Source organism: Pleurodeles waltl, chromosome 3_1 (assembly GCF_031143425.1).
Source record: "Pleurodeles waltl isolate 20211129_DDA chromosome 3_1, aPleWal1.hap1.20221129, whole genome shotgun sequence".
Taxonomy (NCBI): domain Eukaryota; kingdom Metazoa; phylum Chordata; class Amphibia; order Caudata; family Salamandridae; genus Pleurodeles; species Pleurodeles waltl.
Window position 1 is genome coordinate 1,102,535,019 of NC_090440.1, and position 16,549 is coordinate 1,102,551,567.

Here is a 16,549-nt window from a genome sequence, read left to right on the forward strand (position 1 = left end):
TGTGGAGGAAGTCTTAAAGCATTCCTCATGGTGCCATTGCTTCAGCAAGCAAGGAGCTTCTTTGATAGCTGCTTTGTGCTTGCTAAAACATTTCATCTCTGTCTCCTGCACAGGTGAGTGCCTGCATGGGACAGAGATTAAAGCTTTGGATTTTGACAGCGGGACCTGCTTTACAGATCCCGCTCTCAAAACCCATAGTGTTTGCTGTGGCTTGGCTCCAGAGGCAGAGTTGCAGTCAAGCCACAACAAACAGCTACATCCTGGGGGTGGGCACCCCGGGACATAGTAGGAGCCGGCTCTGGGAGGTGGTGGTACCCAGGGCTATCATTGGCTCCACAAGGGGGACAGTGTGCCCCCCCTCCAATGTTGAGATAGCCGTGGGGAAATTGTGGTCCCTGGGGTTATTAGGGGTCTGAAACTGACCCCCCCATACATTATTAAGTATGTGCCCTGGGGGTGGTGGTACCCGGGTGTGGGGCTCCTAAAGGGTCCTCCTTTTATTTATAAAACTATTTTCCCCCGGGGTAGTGGTCTCCAGAGCACTGGGGCCACAGGCCCCTTGCACATTATTTCTTAAACACCCCAAAGAGGTTGTGGTCCCCGGGGCAGCGGGAGGGGGCTGGGCAGCCCCCCACATATTGTAACACAGCTCAGGGGAAGTGGCGGCCCCCAGAGCAGTGGGGGCACACGGCCCCCTGCATATGCAGTATAAACCCTGTAAAGGTGGTGGTCCCTAGGGCACCAGGAGGACCCGGTGCATTTCTAAATAAATGCACCCAGGACTTGGTCCACCCAGGGGCTTTATGAAAAAGAAGTGCAAGAGCTTGTGCTTCGTTTTCTTTTTTGATTTTATGGCAGATCGGGGGGTCTGACTGTAAAATAAAAAAGAGACTTTTTAGCCCAGGAGGGGGATCTATTTGGGCTCCTACCACCAGAGCAACCTTGTCAGGGTGTTAGTACCCTGGCCCCTTTTGTACTTTTTTTTTTTTTTTTTAGGACTCTGCTTCAGTCAAGTTCCAAGATGGCTGACAACACTAGAAGTGTTGTCAGCCAAATCAGATCTCAGCACGAGATTGAGAGGGGTTGCGAATCCTTCATGCACCAATATATATATATATATATATGCACATTTGGACTTTCTTAAATTTCTCAAAAACTACTGAATGGATTTACACCAAATAGCAAAAGAGGATCTTTCTAGACCAAGAGCTACATTCTGCTATGTTTGGTGTAATTTCGTTCAGTGGTTTTTGCGCTATCACTGTTCAATTTTTCCTACGGGAATTAACATTGGGAACTCAGCATTGTTCACCCATAATATTAGGGTCTGGGCTGCATACAAATCAGGATGTGAAAACAGAGGGTATACCAATTACAGCTGAATAAAACTGAAGCAGAGTATTTATGATACAGAGTAAGAAGGTTAAGTAGAGGGTACATTGATAGGATATATTTCACATGCCAAAATGGGATATATTATTTACCATAAAGGGTAACAGCGCTTAGCTTGAAGATGAGTAAAACCCTATGGGCATGACATGAATCTATCTGAGTATTCAGCCCACAACTACTCTTGACACCTGCAAGTGGGCACACAGCTCCCATGCCATGGGCAGTATTGATACCTTCAGTGACCAACATAATACAATTTATTTTGGTTGGTAACACAAGGTTAAGATCCAAATAACTGGTGACAGATACAAATCAGATGTGGTACCCAGACTGTGAAAAAAGTCCCCTCTGGTCATTGGTGTGCATAACTCTGTATTGCATTGAGCATAACATTTGATACTATTACCCCAAGGTGAAATGTTTGTATTGAATAAGAAAGTTTTACATGAACAACATGTCCCAGAATGCTTCCTTTTGGGAAGGATGGGCCACAGTGTTTAAGTTGTAATCAAAGAAGGACTCACAGATCATGAGCAAGACTTGTGCAGAGTCGGAATACGTTGGTGTTTGCTGTATAATTAATAAAATTACTTGTTATCACAAGATTGGAGTGCAGCAGCTATTTTCCTACATTGTCTTTAAAAAAAAAAAATATATATATATATATATATAAAACCTAATGGTGGAGGCCAGTAGGTAGTGTGTTTGTGCATATACACTTGGGAACTATCCAGAGTTCTCTCTTCTGTTTTGCATAATTTATAAGTCACTCTAACCCTGAAAGAGTTTTGTTTTGACTTATACGTGGTACTCCCTTGTGTCTGGACAAAGCTAAACCTCTCTGAAGAGATGTAATGACATCCACACACGTCAGGGGGTGCTTTTGCTCATTCCATGTTGCCATGGATGGTATTTTACCAGTCCAAAGCTGTAATACTGTGCCTGGAGTGGTGAAAGACTTTTGTCATTTTACAGCTCAGCAAGCATGGCAATCCTATGCCTAAGGATTTTGCTGTAGAAATTGCAAAAGACCTTGTCACTTTCTAGCTAGGTGTGGATGGCACTGTGCCAATCAAATGCTTAAAATGTTTGCTAGAAAATCAAACATTTGAAATGAGCAAATCTAGAGTATCCCTGTTGTTACTGTGTGGAGCTGATCTCCACATAAACTTGGGAACTACCCAGAGTTCCCTCTTCTGTTTTCCATTATTTAAGTGTCACTTTAACCCTGAAAGTGTTTTATTTTGACTTATACTGGGTGCTCGCTTGTGTCTGGTCAAAGCTAAACCTCTCTGAAGAGCTTTCTAGCACAGTGTGGATGGCACTGTGCCAATGTTATGCTTAAAAACATTGTTAGAAAAAATATGATGGATTGATTTTCTTGCACCCATATTCATCTCCCTGTGCCACTTGGCATATTGAATTTATTTTCTTTGAAAACTGTGTCTGATTTCAAAGTTATATTTGTAAAACAACCATTATATCTCAAATGGCACTGTGCTGATATTTATATGATTAGTATTTTTGGACTCGAATTTTGGTTGCCAATCAATTGTTTGTTGACTTTAAATATCAGGGTACTCAAGGCATTTGCCTATTCCAAGTATTTTGTCTATTTATAGATAGATAGATAGATAGATAGATAGATAGATAGATAGATAGATAGATAGATAGATAGATAGATAGATAGATAGATAGATAGATAGATGATAGATAGATATTGTGAGAAAGTCATCCTTTTTGCTCTGATCACCCCAAAACATTTGAACTGATACTGGATGTTAATTAATCTGATTGTGCAGTGGGCACTGTTAACCAGCTCCAGGGTAGGTGTGCTGTGTAAAATTGTATATGCCAATCAGGCACAATTCAATTGGCTCTGACAGCCTACTTATAAGTCCCTAGTATACAATAGGTTTACAATAGGTATGGGTGCCCAGTATAGTTAGGGCACCCATAGGTGTACTGCCATTGTGTCCAGTGTCATTTTAAAGGCAGGTGTTAGAAATGGGGTCTTTGATTGGCAGTCAGGTTACACCCTTTCCAAGCAGGGACCCTCACTCTAGTCAGAGTAAAGAAAATCATCCTCAGTTAACCCCCACTCACCCCCTTGGTATCTTGGCACGAGCAGACAGGCTTAACTTCAGAAGCAATTTGTAAAGTATTTGTACCAACACACACAGTAATACAGTGAAAACACTACAAAATGACACAACACAGGTTAAAAAAAATAGATAATATTTATCTAAACAAAACAAGACCAACATTTTTAAAAGAATAAGGCCCATATTTATACTTTTTGACGCAAAACTGCGCTAACGCAGTTTAGCGCCAAAAAAATTAGCGCCGGCTAACGCCATTCTGAAGCGCCATGCGGACGCCGTATTTATTGAATGGCGTTAGCCGGCGTTAGCCGACCGGCGCTGCCTGGTGTGCGTGAAAAAAAACCACGTACACCAGGCAGCGCTGGCGTAGGGAAAAATGGCGTTTGGGCGTCCAAAAATGGGGCAAGTCAGGCTGAGGCAAAAAAACGTCTTAACCCGATTTGCGCCATTTTTTTGGGCACCCAGACGCCATTAACATGACTCCTGTCTTAGCAAAGACAGGAGTCATGCCCCCTTGCCCAATGGCCATGCCCAGGGGACTTCTGTCCCCTGGGCATGGTCATTGGGCATAGTGGCATGTAGGGGGGCACAAATCAGGCCCCCCATGCCAAAAAAAAATAAAAAAAAAATACTTACCACGACCTACCTTTTCTTCCCTGGGGTGGGTCCCTCCATCCTTGGGTGTCCTCCTGGGGTGGGCAAGGGTGGCAGGGGGTGTCCCTGGGGGCTTGGGAGGGCACCTCTGGGCTCATTCTGAGCCCACAGGTCCCTTAACGCCTGCCCTGACCCAGGCGCTAAAATCCGGCGCAAATGCGGGTTTTTTAGTCCCGCCCACTCCCGGGCGTCATTTTTGCCCGGGAGTATAAATCCGACGCAATAGCAACGGAGTCATTTTTTTAGACGGGAACGCCTACCTTGCATATCATTAACGCAAGGAAGGTGTTCACGCAAAAAATGACGCTAACTCCATGAACTTTGTCGCTAGATGCGTCTAACGCCAAAGTATAAATATGGAGTTAGTTTTGCGTCGAATTTGCGTCGAAAAAAACGACGCAAATTCGGCGCAAACGGAGTATAAATATGCCCCTAAGAGTCTTAGGCCCTCATTACAACCCTGGCGGTCGGTGATAAAGTGGCGGTAATACCGCCAACAGGCTGACTATAATTACCATGAAATTATGACCACAGCGGAAACACCTCAGACAGACAGCCACTTTAACACAGCGACCGCCAGTGCGGAATCAACTGGCACCACGGCGGTAACCGCCTACAGCCAGGCCAAAGACAATGTTCCAGCCACTGTATTAAGACAGTCCAATCCGCCACCTTTTTCAGGGTGGTACCAACGACATCAAAAGCCTGGTGGAAACACTGCACAGAAGGGAAACAACTCACCTGTGGAGACTCAGAGAACAACCACGCCGCCATGGAGCCTGAGTTGCATGTCTTCCCAATGCTCTTCTACGTGCTGCTCCACTACGAACACCAACGATGGCGAAGACGGCCACGGTGAGTACAGCCTGCCTGCACACGGGGGGGAGAAAAAGAGAATGACACACACACACGCAACACGCAACACCCTCACCCCAACACAATACACACAAGCAGATGCAGTAACATAACATATTGACCCCATACCCCTCAGGAATAATGCAAGGACAACTACAATAGAGTAAAAAGAGGGTAATATAGTAGAAATACGTGTATCTAAATCAAAAAGTATAATTATTAAGCATATTTACAAATTAAGGGACACTGCCCAGTCCTCAATGTTCGTGGGCCTCAGGACTACATCACAAAGTCCAAGGCCCCACCTCACTCCTGCAACAACACGGAGAGAACACTCCAGGAACATCAGGTCAAAAATAGCCTGGCACCTCGGGGATGGGGAAAGGGGGCACCTCAGCCGGATGATGGTACAGCACCACTGGTCCTTAAGGGGGCAACATGCCCATTGCTCTGTCCTGGGGAGTGCAAGGCCACAGTCTCTCAAGTGGGTGACTTGCCTACATGCTCTGGAGGGGGCAACATGCCCTTAGCTTCGTCACGGAGAGTGATAGGCCACAGTCTCTCAAGTGTATGGCTTCTCCACTGGTTGTGGAGGGGGGCATCTTGCCCAATGAGCTTCATCCTAGGGAGGATGGGGTGAGTGGATTGCTTCTCCACTGGTTCTGGAAGGGACATCGTGCCCAGTGAGCTTCATCCTGGGGAGGGTGGGGTGAGTGGATGGATTCTACACTGGTTCTGGTGGGGGCATTGTGCCCAGTGCGCTTAATCCTGGGGAGGATGGGGTGAGTGGATGGAATCTCCACTGGCTCTGGAGAGGGCATTGTGCTCTGTGATGCTGATCTTGGGGAGTGTAAGGTCACAGTCTCTCAGCTGGGTGTCACACCCACAGGATTTGCAGGGGCCAGGCCACACAACAGCCCATGGACGCAGGACTACACACTGTCTGCTGGCGGTGACGGCTGTTCAGTGGTGGTGGTGGTGGTTCTGCTGGTAGTGGTGGAGGAAGGGTCCAGCCCATCCCCCGCCCGCAGCCTCGGACTGCTGCCCACTGGGGCTGGTGGTGGTAGTGGTGGTCCTGGTGGTGGTGGTGGGGGAGGCTCCAGCCCATCCCCTGTAGCCTTGGACGGCTGCCCACTGGGGCTGCTGCTACTGGTGGCGGTGCTGCTCGTGCAGCTGGTGTTGGTGGGAGGCTTCTGCCCATCCCCTGCAGCCTCGGAAGGCTGCACCACCATGGTTGGTGATGGTGGCTCTGACTGAGTCCCAGCACCAGGCCCCTTGTCCTTACTGCCTGCTGTTGCAGGCCCCTTGCCCTTCCTGCCAGCAGCTGGGGATGGCTCCTTGCCCCTTTTGGCAGAAGCTGGTGCTGGCTCCTTGTCCTTCCATCCTCCAGCTGGGGCTGGCTCCTTGCCCTTCCTTCCTGCAGCTGGGGCTGGCTCCTTGCTCTTCCTTCCTGCAGATGGGGATGGCTCTTTGCCCTTCCTTGAAGCACTTGGGGCAGGCACCCTTTCCGTCTGGCTGGCTGGTAGCTGTGATCCTTTCCCACTTGGAGTTGCAGGGGATACTACTGTGCCCGTGGACTGAGTGGCTGAGGTGCTTGCCTGGGTTTGACCACCCTGACGTGAGGGACAGGGGTAAGGGTAAAGAAGAGGTCAATGGTGGAGAAGAAAAGCTTCTTAGGGTCATTGGGGCGGGAAGAGGGATATGGTTTGAGAGTGGAGGAAGAGGGAGTGGTAGTAGGAGGTGTCTCTCTGTCTGCTGTTTGGATGCAGGTGCATAGGCTGGATGCTGTTGTGAGGTGGATGGCTTTTGGGTGTCTGAGTGCTTGCATTTGTGTGCTTTTGGAGGAGGGGGCACAGACACAGTGGGAGAGGACACAGGGGATGTGTGCATGGATATGGGGATGGTGACTGCCAGTGAGGGGTGTGTACTGATAGGTGTGCTAGTGATGCTCGTAGTGGATGAGGATGTAGTGCATGCAGGTGTGAGTGGAGATGAAACTGGGAGAGTGGTGGACAATGAGGAGGAGGGGGACACAGTGGATGCAGTGGATGCTGGGATGTCTGCATCTGGCTGTTGGTTGTGTAAGTGTCTGTGGGATGAAGTGTGGTGCTTGTGTTTGCCATGTCCACTTTTGTGTGTTGTCCTGGGTGTCTGCTCATCTGCCTGTGTGCTTGGGATAGGTTGAGGGGAATGGGATTGGGTGGAGGATGTTGGAGGGGGAGGGTGGAAACAGGGACAATGGCAGCCATCAGAGAGGAGGCCAGAGCCTAGATTTATCTTTTTTGGGCCACCAAGCCAGTGTGAATGTCCTCCAAAAATGCATTGGTCTGTTGCATTTGGGCTGCCAACCCCTGGATGGCATTCACAATGTTTGACTGCCCAACAGAGATGGATTTCAGGAGGTCAAGAGCCTCCTCACTCAGGGCAGCAGCGCTAACTGGGGCGGGGCCTGAGGTGCCTGTGGCAAAAGAGATGCCCACCCTCCTGGGTGAGCGGGCATGGGAAACTCACTGAGGGGCTGCTGGGAGGGCTGTGTACGGGGGTGGCAGCTGTACCTGTAGCTGGGGTGGGCACAGGGGTGACTGCCACCACCAGGGAGCTTCCATTGTGGAAGGTATCCATGTCCGAACTGTCCCCTCCAGTCTCCGCCGTGGTGCTCCCCTCACCCTTCGTTCCACTGGTGCCCTCACCATTGGTGGATTTGGCCTACTGGGTCCTGTGGGATGCATCTCCATCCATCACCGGGGCCTCTGCTCCTCCGCCAGATGATGCTAATGCACATAAGGACATGGTGACAAAACAAAAAGGGGGGGTAGAGACAAAGGATACACTTGGTCAGTGGTGGCACCAACACCACCATTAGTGTACACAACACACTCACACACAGGGAACCGCCCTACGCACTAGGCAATGCACTACCAGTCACAATGCTAGTCATCAGCCCATGGATAGGGACACCTAATGCCAATTGCAGCATACCTGAGACCCACAGACCCCGGTCCAGTGGTGGATGCTGACTACCTTGGTTGGAGGACTTTCACATCAGAACCCTGCCCAACATGGGACCTACTCTGCAATGTCAGGCCTGGCCAAGGGGAACCCACAAGCCCCCCACCCCCCACCAAGATACCACCCAACCAGGCGTCAGTTTTAATGAAGGACACTGTACTCACCCCTTGTTGCTGCTGTGATGCCCCTAATTGCCCATCTAGCTTCGGGTAGGCCACCGCCAGTATGCGGGCCATCAGGGTTCGATGGGCACCCCCTTCCTCTTTGGGATGCCATCCCCAGCTGGGCCCGCCATCTTCCGTGCCCAGCGTCTCAGGTCCTCCCAACGTTTCTGACAGTGGGTGCTCCGCCTGCTGTAGACCCCTAGGGTCCGCACGTCTTTGGCAATGCACGCTATATACCCTTCTTTTGATGGGCGCTGGCCTGCAGGGAAATACACACAGGGAAAAGTATTTGTCAGACCGTCCTGCATGTAACACTTATGGCCCACCATGGCCCTTTCCATCCCCATTAGCACAGACATGGCCCAGCATACATGCTGCACGCTGCCCAGAGCCCATCCACCAACCCCCCCACATGAGGCCTTCACACACAGCCCGCCATGCATTTATGCCCCATGCATCGTACTCACGGTGTACTCACATATTGGTCTGGAGGCCCATACAGCAGTCGGTACTGGGGTAGGACCCCATCCACCAATCACTCCAACTCCGCCAAGGTGAAGGCAGGGGCCCTTTCCCCAGTAACACGAGCCATAGTCGGTTCTAGACACAGGTCACAGCAGCAAATGCAGTGTAGGTCCTCTCCTGTTGAAAGTCAGGTTGTAAGTGAGTGAACAGATAGAAAATGGTGGTCACGTCCTCGGTGGTGCGTACCGTCACCTCTGGCGTACATCACCATTGGCCACTGTACTCCATGGGGCCCAATGATAACCAAGGAGGAGTTGCACAGCAGCAGAATTACCTCATTTCCACCTGTCCCTCCATACTGGACAGGTGGACGCCATTTCAAAGGGGGGTGTACCCCATGGATCCTAACTGCGTCACAGTCCACAAATTCACATTTTGGACATATCCCACCAAAATAATGTAACAATCACAATATGCATTGAACTGTTGTGGTTACAATGTACAGTTTATGACTGGTCCTCACTCTTTTAATATATATAGAATAGAATAGAATAGAAGATGGAGACATCCCCCGTGTACAGACCACTAGTGGACTTGGCAACAATGGAGGACAGTCACATTATCCTAACCTATAGACTTGACAGAGCCACAATCATGGAGCTGTGTGCCAAATTGGAGCCAGACCTAATATCTGGTATCCGTCACCCCACCGGGATCCCCCTTCTTGTGCAAGTGTTATCAGTGCTCCATTTCCTGGCAACTGGCTCTTTCCAAGTGACAGTGTGCTTGGCAGCAGGAATGTCACAGCCAATGTTCCCAATTGTGCTGACCAGGGTGTTGATTGCCCTGATTAAACACATGTGCAGCTACATCGTTTTCCCCCAGATGGAGGATCTGGCCACAGTGAAAGCTGACTCGTATGCAATGGGACATATCCCCAACATCATTTGGGCAATTGATGGAACACATATTGCTTTAGTCCCCCCCTGGCGAAATGAACAGGTTTTCAGAAATCGAAAACGTTTTTACTCTATGAATGTCCAGATGGTGTGCCTGGTGGACCAGTAAATTTCCCACGTCAATGCAAAGTATTCAGGGTCTGTGCATGATGCCTTTATCCTGAGGAATAGCAGCATCCCAAATGCGATGGCCTAACTCCAAATGCACAGGGTGTGGCTAATAGGTGATCCCTGGTTTCCACCCAGTGGATGTTGGTGTATGGGTATGATGTGGGCCGTGTGGGATAGTGTGTGGTTACAATGGGGCACATGGGTGAACCAGAAGGATAATAGAAAGGACCTTTGGCCTCCTGAAGGCCAGGTTTTGTTGCCTCCATCTAACAGATGGATCCCTGTGCTACTCACCCAAGAAGGTCTGCCAGATCATCGTGGCATGCATCATGTTGCACAACCTTGCCTTGCACCGCTATGTCCCTTTTCTGCAGGAGGAGGCTGGAGATGTCCGTGTGGCAGCAGTGGACCCTGTGGACAGTGAAGATGAGGAGGCAGAGGATGAGGATGAGGACAACAGAAGTGCAGTAATTCGTCAATACTTCCAATGAGACACAGGTAAGACAGTGTTATTTCACATTTCATTAACAGTTTGATGTGTGACATTGTCACTGGCAGACTGTGAATTCCTACTTCTATGCCCACTCACTGTACTCTTTTTGCAGATGTGGGTGCCCCACTATTGCTCCTGGTGTGTTCAGTGCAGCCAACTACAGGTCTTTCCTATGAAAACATTACTGTACAGTTGAATTTCAATGTTTGAACCTTGTTAAATGAATACATTTTGAAATCATTTGACATACACCATACTTGTATTTTATCAAAATGTGTTTATTGCAGTGCTCTGAAAAAGAGGGGGTACTGCAGTGGGCTGGGGTGATGATGGAAGAAAATCCACGTTAGAGTCCAGTCTATTTGTGTCACAGGTGCAGTGTCCAAGGGGGCATAGAAAGGGGACCAATGGCAGTTCAACTTGGACAGGGTGACAGAGTGGGACACAAGGGTGACAATCAGGAGAGTCTTATTTCCTGGCGGGGTCTTGGCAATAGTCTCTGGCTTCTGCCTGGATCGCAGGGAACATTTGCAGGATGGTTCTCCTTCTGCAGGGGGAGGGGTGCCAGTGGTCTTTTGGTCCTGTGGTGGGGCCTCTAGTCCACTAGCAGTAGCGGAGGTGGAGGGCTGTTCAGTAGTGTGGTTAGTGTCAGGGGCCCGCTGGTGTGCCACTGCCTCCCTCATACTGTTGGCCTTGTCTGCAAGCACCCCTGATCCCCAGGTATTATCCTTCCTGCAGCCGAATGTTCTCTTGCATCTTTTCTAGGATCTGGCCCATCGTATCCTGGGAATATTGGTATGCTCCCAGGATTGCAGTGAGTATCTCCTGGAGGGTCGGTTCCCTGGGCATGTCCTCCCCCTATCGCACAGCAGTCCTCCCTGCTTTCCTGTTGTCATATGCTTCTGTCCTCTGAACCGTGTGCCCACTGACACTAATCCCAGGTCCCTGATTGTCCTTGGTTTATAGTGTGCCTTGTGGCCCCTGTAGTGATGAACACACTGCTGATTGACGTGTCTTGGGGACAGAGGTATGGGCCCGCTGGGTGGGTGCTGTGGTGGTGTTTCCTAAGGGGGGAGGCTCTGTGGTTTTGTGAGAGTGTGCCTGGGTAACCGACTGTTCAGAGGTCCCTGATGGGCCAGGTTGGTCATCCAGATCCAGGCAACCAGAGCTGGTATCATTACTGTGGGCCTCTTCTGTCGGGGGACTGGATGTTGCTGGCACCTCTTCGTCTGTGACATTGGCTGGGTTACCTGTGGGGATGTAAATGCAGTGTTATTGTTTTTGTGTGTGACATCTTGTGCATGGGTGGGTTGCCCTCTATGGTTGTTATTGCCCTGCCAGCTTTGCCTTTTGTAAGTTCTTATTTGGTGGGCTAGGTGATTCTCTCTAGTGTGCATGCTGTGGTGATAGGTGTCCATACAGGTCTGTGAGTGGTGTCCATGCATTGGTAGTGCATGCAGGGCTTGGCATTGGGATGAGTGGGTTGTGATGGTGGGGTGTGTGGGAGGTAGTGGAGTGAAGGGAGTGAGGGTGGGGGTATGTGATGGCATGCAGGTAGGGGGTAATAGTAATAGAGAGTTGACTTACCAGAGTCCTCCTCCTACTCCTGCCAGGCCCTCAGGATGCATGATTGCCAAGACTTGCTCCTCCCATGTTGTTAGTTGTGGGGGAGGAGGTGGGAGTCCACTGCCAGTCCTCTGTACTGCGATCTGGTGTCTTGCTGCAATGGAACACACCTTCCCCCGTAGGTCATTCCACCTCTTCCTAATCTCATCCCTTGTTCTGGGGTGCTGTCCCACGCCGTTGACCCTGTCCACGATCCTCCGCCATAGCTCCATCTTCCTAGCAATGGATATCTTTTGCACCTGTGATCCAAATAGCTGTGGCTCTACCCAGATGATTTCCTCCACCATGACCCTTAGCTCCTCCTCAGAGAACCTAAGGTGTTGTTGTGGTGCCATGAGTGTAGAGTGAGTGGTGTGGGTGAGGGTGTGTAGGGTGACGTGTTGGAGTGTGTGATGTAAGGTGCTTGGGTGGTATATTGGTGATAGTGGTGCGTGTTTCTGGTCTTGTCTGTGGTCGTGGTGTCTGTCTCGTGCCAATGGTTTGTATTCGTAAACGGTTGTGGGTAATGTGGATGTGTGTTTTATAGTGGTGTGGGTGTGTAGGTGTGGTGTGTGTATATGTGTCAGGTGTGTGTAGTTTGAATTGTTGAATGTGGTGTTGTTTTGTTTGAGTGTGTGTATTTTGAGCATGACGGTATGTACCACCAATGGTTTACCGCCATTGAATGTCCGCTGTGGTGATTTTGGGTCATAATGTTGTAGGCATAGTTCTGGTGGCGTAACAGTGTTGTTTTGATACTACCAGTTTATCACTGACCTTTGGTCTGGCGGATTTGTGTGTGTATGATAGTGACGGATTGGTGTGTGTGTGTCATAATATGGTTAGCGGATATCCACGCGGCAGTGGTATGGTGGCGGCAGTCGGCATGGCGGTAAGTGGCAGTTACTGCCAATGTCATAATGAGGGCCTTAATCCTTAGAAAACAGTCAGAATCCTGTTGGTGCACAAAGAACCTGGTAGGCTTCAAAAATAAAGCTGCACGAGCGAAGGTGCATCAGAAAAGTCAGCAATGGGTTGATTCCTTACTCACAAGTGAGGCTGTGCATCACTTCCTTCTCCGGTTGTGTTGGCGATGCATCGTTTTTCTCCTTTGCAAGAGAGTGATGTGTCGATTTCCAGATGGGGCACCTGGGTTCCGTGCAGAGTTGGGTTGCCTTTGACGCCCAGGGACAACACGTGGAAAATCTGGTAGCACGGTATCAGAAAACTATGCTGCATGGGGTTTGCGATGTTATCCACCTCCATTAGCAGGTGTTGCGCATTGTTTCTTCAGCCGCGCTGCGTCGATCTTCTAGCTACGATGCATTTGGAGCATTGATTTTAGCCGCGAAGCCGGTGTTGCGTCGTTTATCAGCAGCGTCACAGAAGGTGCGTCTAAAATTTCCACAAACGTCGGTCTGTGCGTGGATTTTCAGGTCTTGTCTGCCAACTTCACATTTCAAGGGCCCAAGAACTGGATAGGACACCACTTGGCAGGGCAGGAGTCTCAGCAGAGAGTCCAGGTGCTGGCAGGGGAAGTCTTTGATGGCCCTAAGACTTCAACAACAGGAGGGAAGCTCAGTTCAAGTCCTTGGAGATTCTTCTCAAGCAGGAATGCACAACAAAATCCAGTCTTTGTCCCCTTTTACAGGAAGAAGCAGCAACTGCAGGATAGCCCAACAAAGCACAGTCCCAGGCAGGGGCAGCACTTCTCCTCAGCTCTTCAGCTCGTCTCCTTGGCAGAGGTTCCACTTGATTCCAGAAGTGATCTAATTTCGGGGGTTTTGAGCCCACTACTTATACTCCTTTCTGCTTTTGAAGTAGGCAAAGGGAAGTCTCTCTTGTTTGTAAGATCCTGCCTTGCCTAGGCCAGGCCCCAGACACACACCAGAGGGTTGGAGACTACATTGTGTGACGGCAGGCACAGCTCTTTCAGGTGTGAGTTACCACTCTTCCCCTCCTTCCCAACACAGATGGCTCATTAGGATAGGCAGACTACACCCAAGCTCCCTTCGTGTCACTGTTTAGAGAGAGGTGCAAACAGCCCAACTGTCAAACTGACCCAGACAGGGAATCCACAAACAGGCAGAGTCACAGAAGGGTTTAAGCAAGAAAATGCCTACTTTCTAAAAGTGGCATTTTCAAAAACACAATCTAAAAACAAACTTTACTAAAAGATGTATTTTTAAATTGTGAGTCCAGAGACCCCAGACTCCATATTTCTGTCTGCTCCCAAAGGGAATCTGCGCTTTAATAATAGTTAAATGCAGCCTCCATGTTAATCTATGAGAAAGCTAGACCTTGCACAATGAAAAACAAACTTGGCAGTATTTCACTGTCAGGACATAGAAACCACATTAGTATATGTCCTACCTTAAACATACACTGCATCCTACTCATGTGGCTACCTAGGGCCTACCTGTCAAAGCCCAGCTCACCTGAGTCCTTGTTCAGTTCTGATGGAGGTTGAAGACAATCCGACCCCACCCTGAAACTGCTTGTTCCAGCACACTAGTTTTTAAAACAGTGCACTAAGAACAGAAGCTCAAGGGAAGGGGGGAAGTGGATAAAATAAAATAAAGAGACAACAGCGTTCTTGCGTTTCCACTGTTGAAGTGCTGCACAAATCTGCGGCCCTCTCTGACTTCTGTAGAAACTGGTGCCTAATGAAACATAAACAAAGAACAGATAAGTACATCCTATTCCTAACTGGGTTCCTGACTATCCCTTTATTTATTAGAAATTTTCTTCTAAAAGTACCTCTTGGATCCTGGTCTCTAGTTTCCAGGTTTGGGATGTGTTACTGCTCTGGGATGTGCTTTTTATTACTCTAAAGCTTCTAAAACATTAAACAAATACCGTTATCAGAATTATCAATATCAAACATTCATCTTAATATAACTAAAGCCTAAATTGCCAATAGCAGACTCACTTTTCCCATATTTCCAGAATCTTTTATAAAACATATACTGTACTTTTACGTCAAAATACAGCATGTAATTTGTGCAAGTCCTTGATTTACTGTTTGCCTTGCTGTTAATGGTTTCCACGGTTCGATTCCTAAAAGTTCCATTAAAAAAAAATGTTTGCTTCACAAAGTTCCGCAAAGTATTCTTGTAACAAAGAGTTTGAATCACAATGTTCGTGGAAGGTATCTTGTTTCAAATTGTCTATACACGAATCCAGAAATTGTTGTAAAAGTTCTTTCAGGTAATAAAAGTTTTGCACTTACTTGTTGCTGGCAAGAGATACTGATAAGTCTAACCTTGTCTTCTTTCTCTTTTGCAGGTTGCTTGTAGGAGAGAGGCTGAGGCAAGGCGGAACCGGAAACCGGAAGAAGGAAGAGCCAGCAGCTGCGCCCATTGAAGCCAATGAAAGTCTGTAGAGAGCAGGAGTGCCAGCGCCGAGGGATCTGTCCTCAGGTAAGCGGGAGGTAGACAAGCACAAGCACTGGGCGAGGCTCGGGGGCTGCCTTTTATAGACAGGGCTGGGTGTGGTCCTCACATGCTGCACATGTTCTTGAAAGGTGTGCAGAGCTGGGTGTGGTTTGAAGAGCTGGGTGTGGTCCTCACATGCTGCACGTGTTCTTGAAAGGTATGCAGAGTTTCAGTTATTATGCAAATGAGTTAAATTAACACATGGCCTAGAGAGGAGTGTTTTAAAGAAGCCTTGGTAAAAGCAAGGCCCAATGTGTAAACAAAACAGCACATTAAACAACATACACAGAAGCCTAGGGGGGGGGAAGGTGAGATAACAAGAAAGGCTTTCAATAGTAAGTTTAAAAGGGAGCTATTACAGAACCCACTAGTGCAGTGAGAGGGGACATGCTCTTAGCTGTGCACAAACCCTAACACTACCTTAGGGGTGCCTTACATGTAAAAAAAAGGGAAGGTTTAGGCCTGGCAAGTGGGTACATTTGCTAAGTCATATAGGCAGTTCAAAACTCCACACACAGACACTGCTATGGCAGGTATGAACCATGTTTACAGGGCTACTCATGTGGGTGGCACAACCAGTGCTGCAGAACCACTAGTAGTGTTTGGATTATAGGCCCTGGGCACCTCTAGTGCACTGTACTAGGGACTTACTAGTAAATCAAATATGCCAATCATGGGAAGTCAATTTCACATACATTTTACATAGGAGCATTTTCACCTTAGCACTGGATAGCAGTGATAATGTGCTCAGAGTAACAAAAACAGCAGAAACAGAGTCCAGCACACATCGCCAACTTGGGAAACAGAGGCAAAAAGTTAGGCGAGACCAACCCAAGGATGCAAAGTCTAACAGCAGGCCTGCCTTGCTGGCTACTTTTAAATTCTAGTTAACCCCAAATTTGACTTTAGAATTACAGTACTTCCACAATCCTTAACTACCTTGTTTTTACATTTGTCACCCCTAAGGTCTGCTCTAGGTGCCCCAAGGGTTGGGTTTATATATTCAGGGAATTTATAAATTATGTTTTGTAAGTCCGGGTGAGGGTAATTAGTTTTTACCCATTGTAGTGCATTAGCTTTATAAGCAAACATTGGGAGGCTTTGGTATCATTTTAAAGATACAAATATTTCCTATTTGTTTATACTGGTGTTAGATTTGTATTGTATGTTGTGTTTTACTTAGTTACTGCATTGTTGATATTAAATGTTTACACATCTGTCTCCTAAATTAATCCTAACTGCTCATGGAGCAAGCTACCACGGGTTGAGCAAGAATTAATTTAGTGAGACATTGAATGGT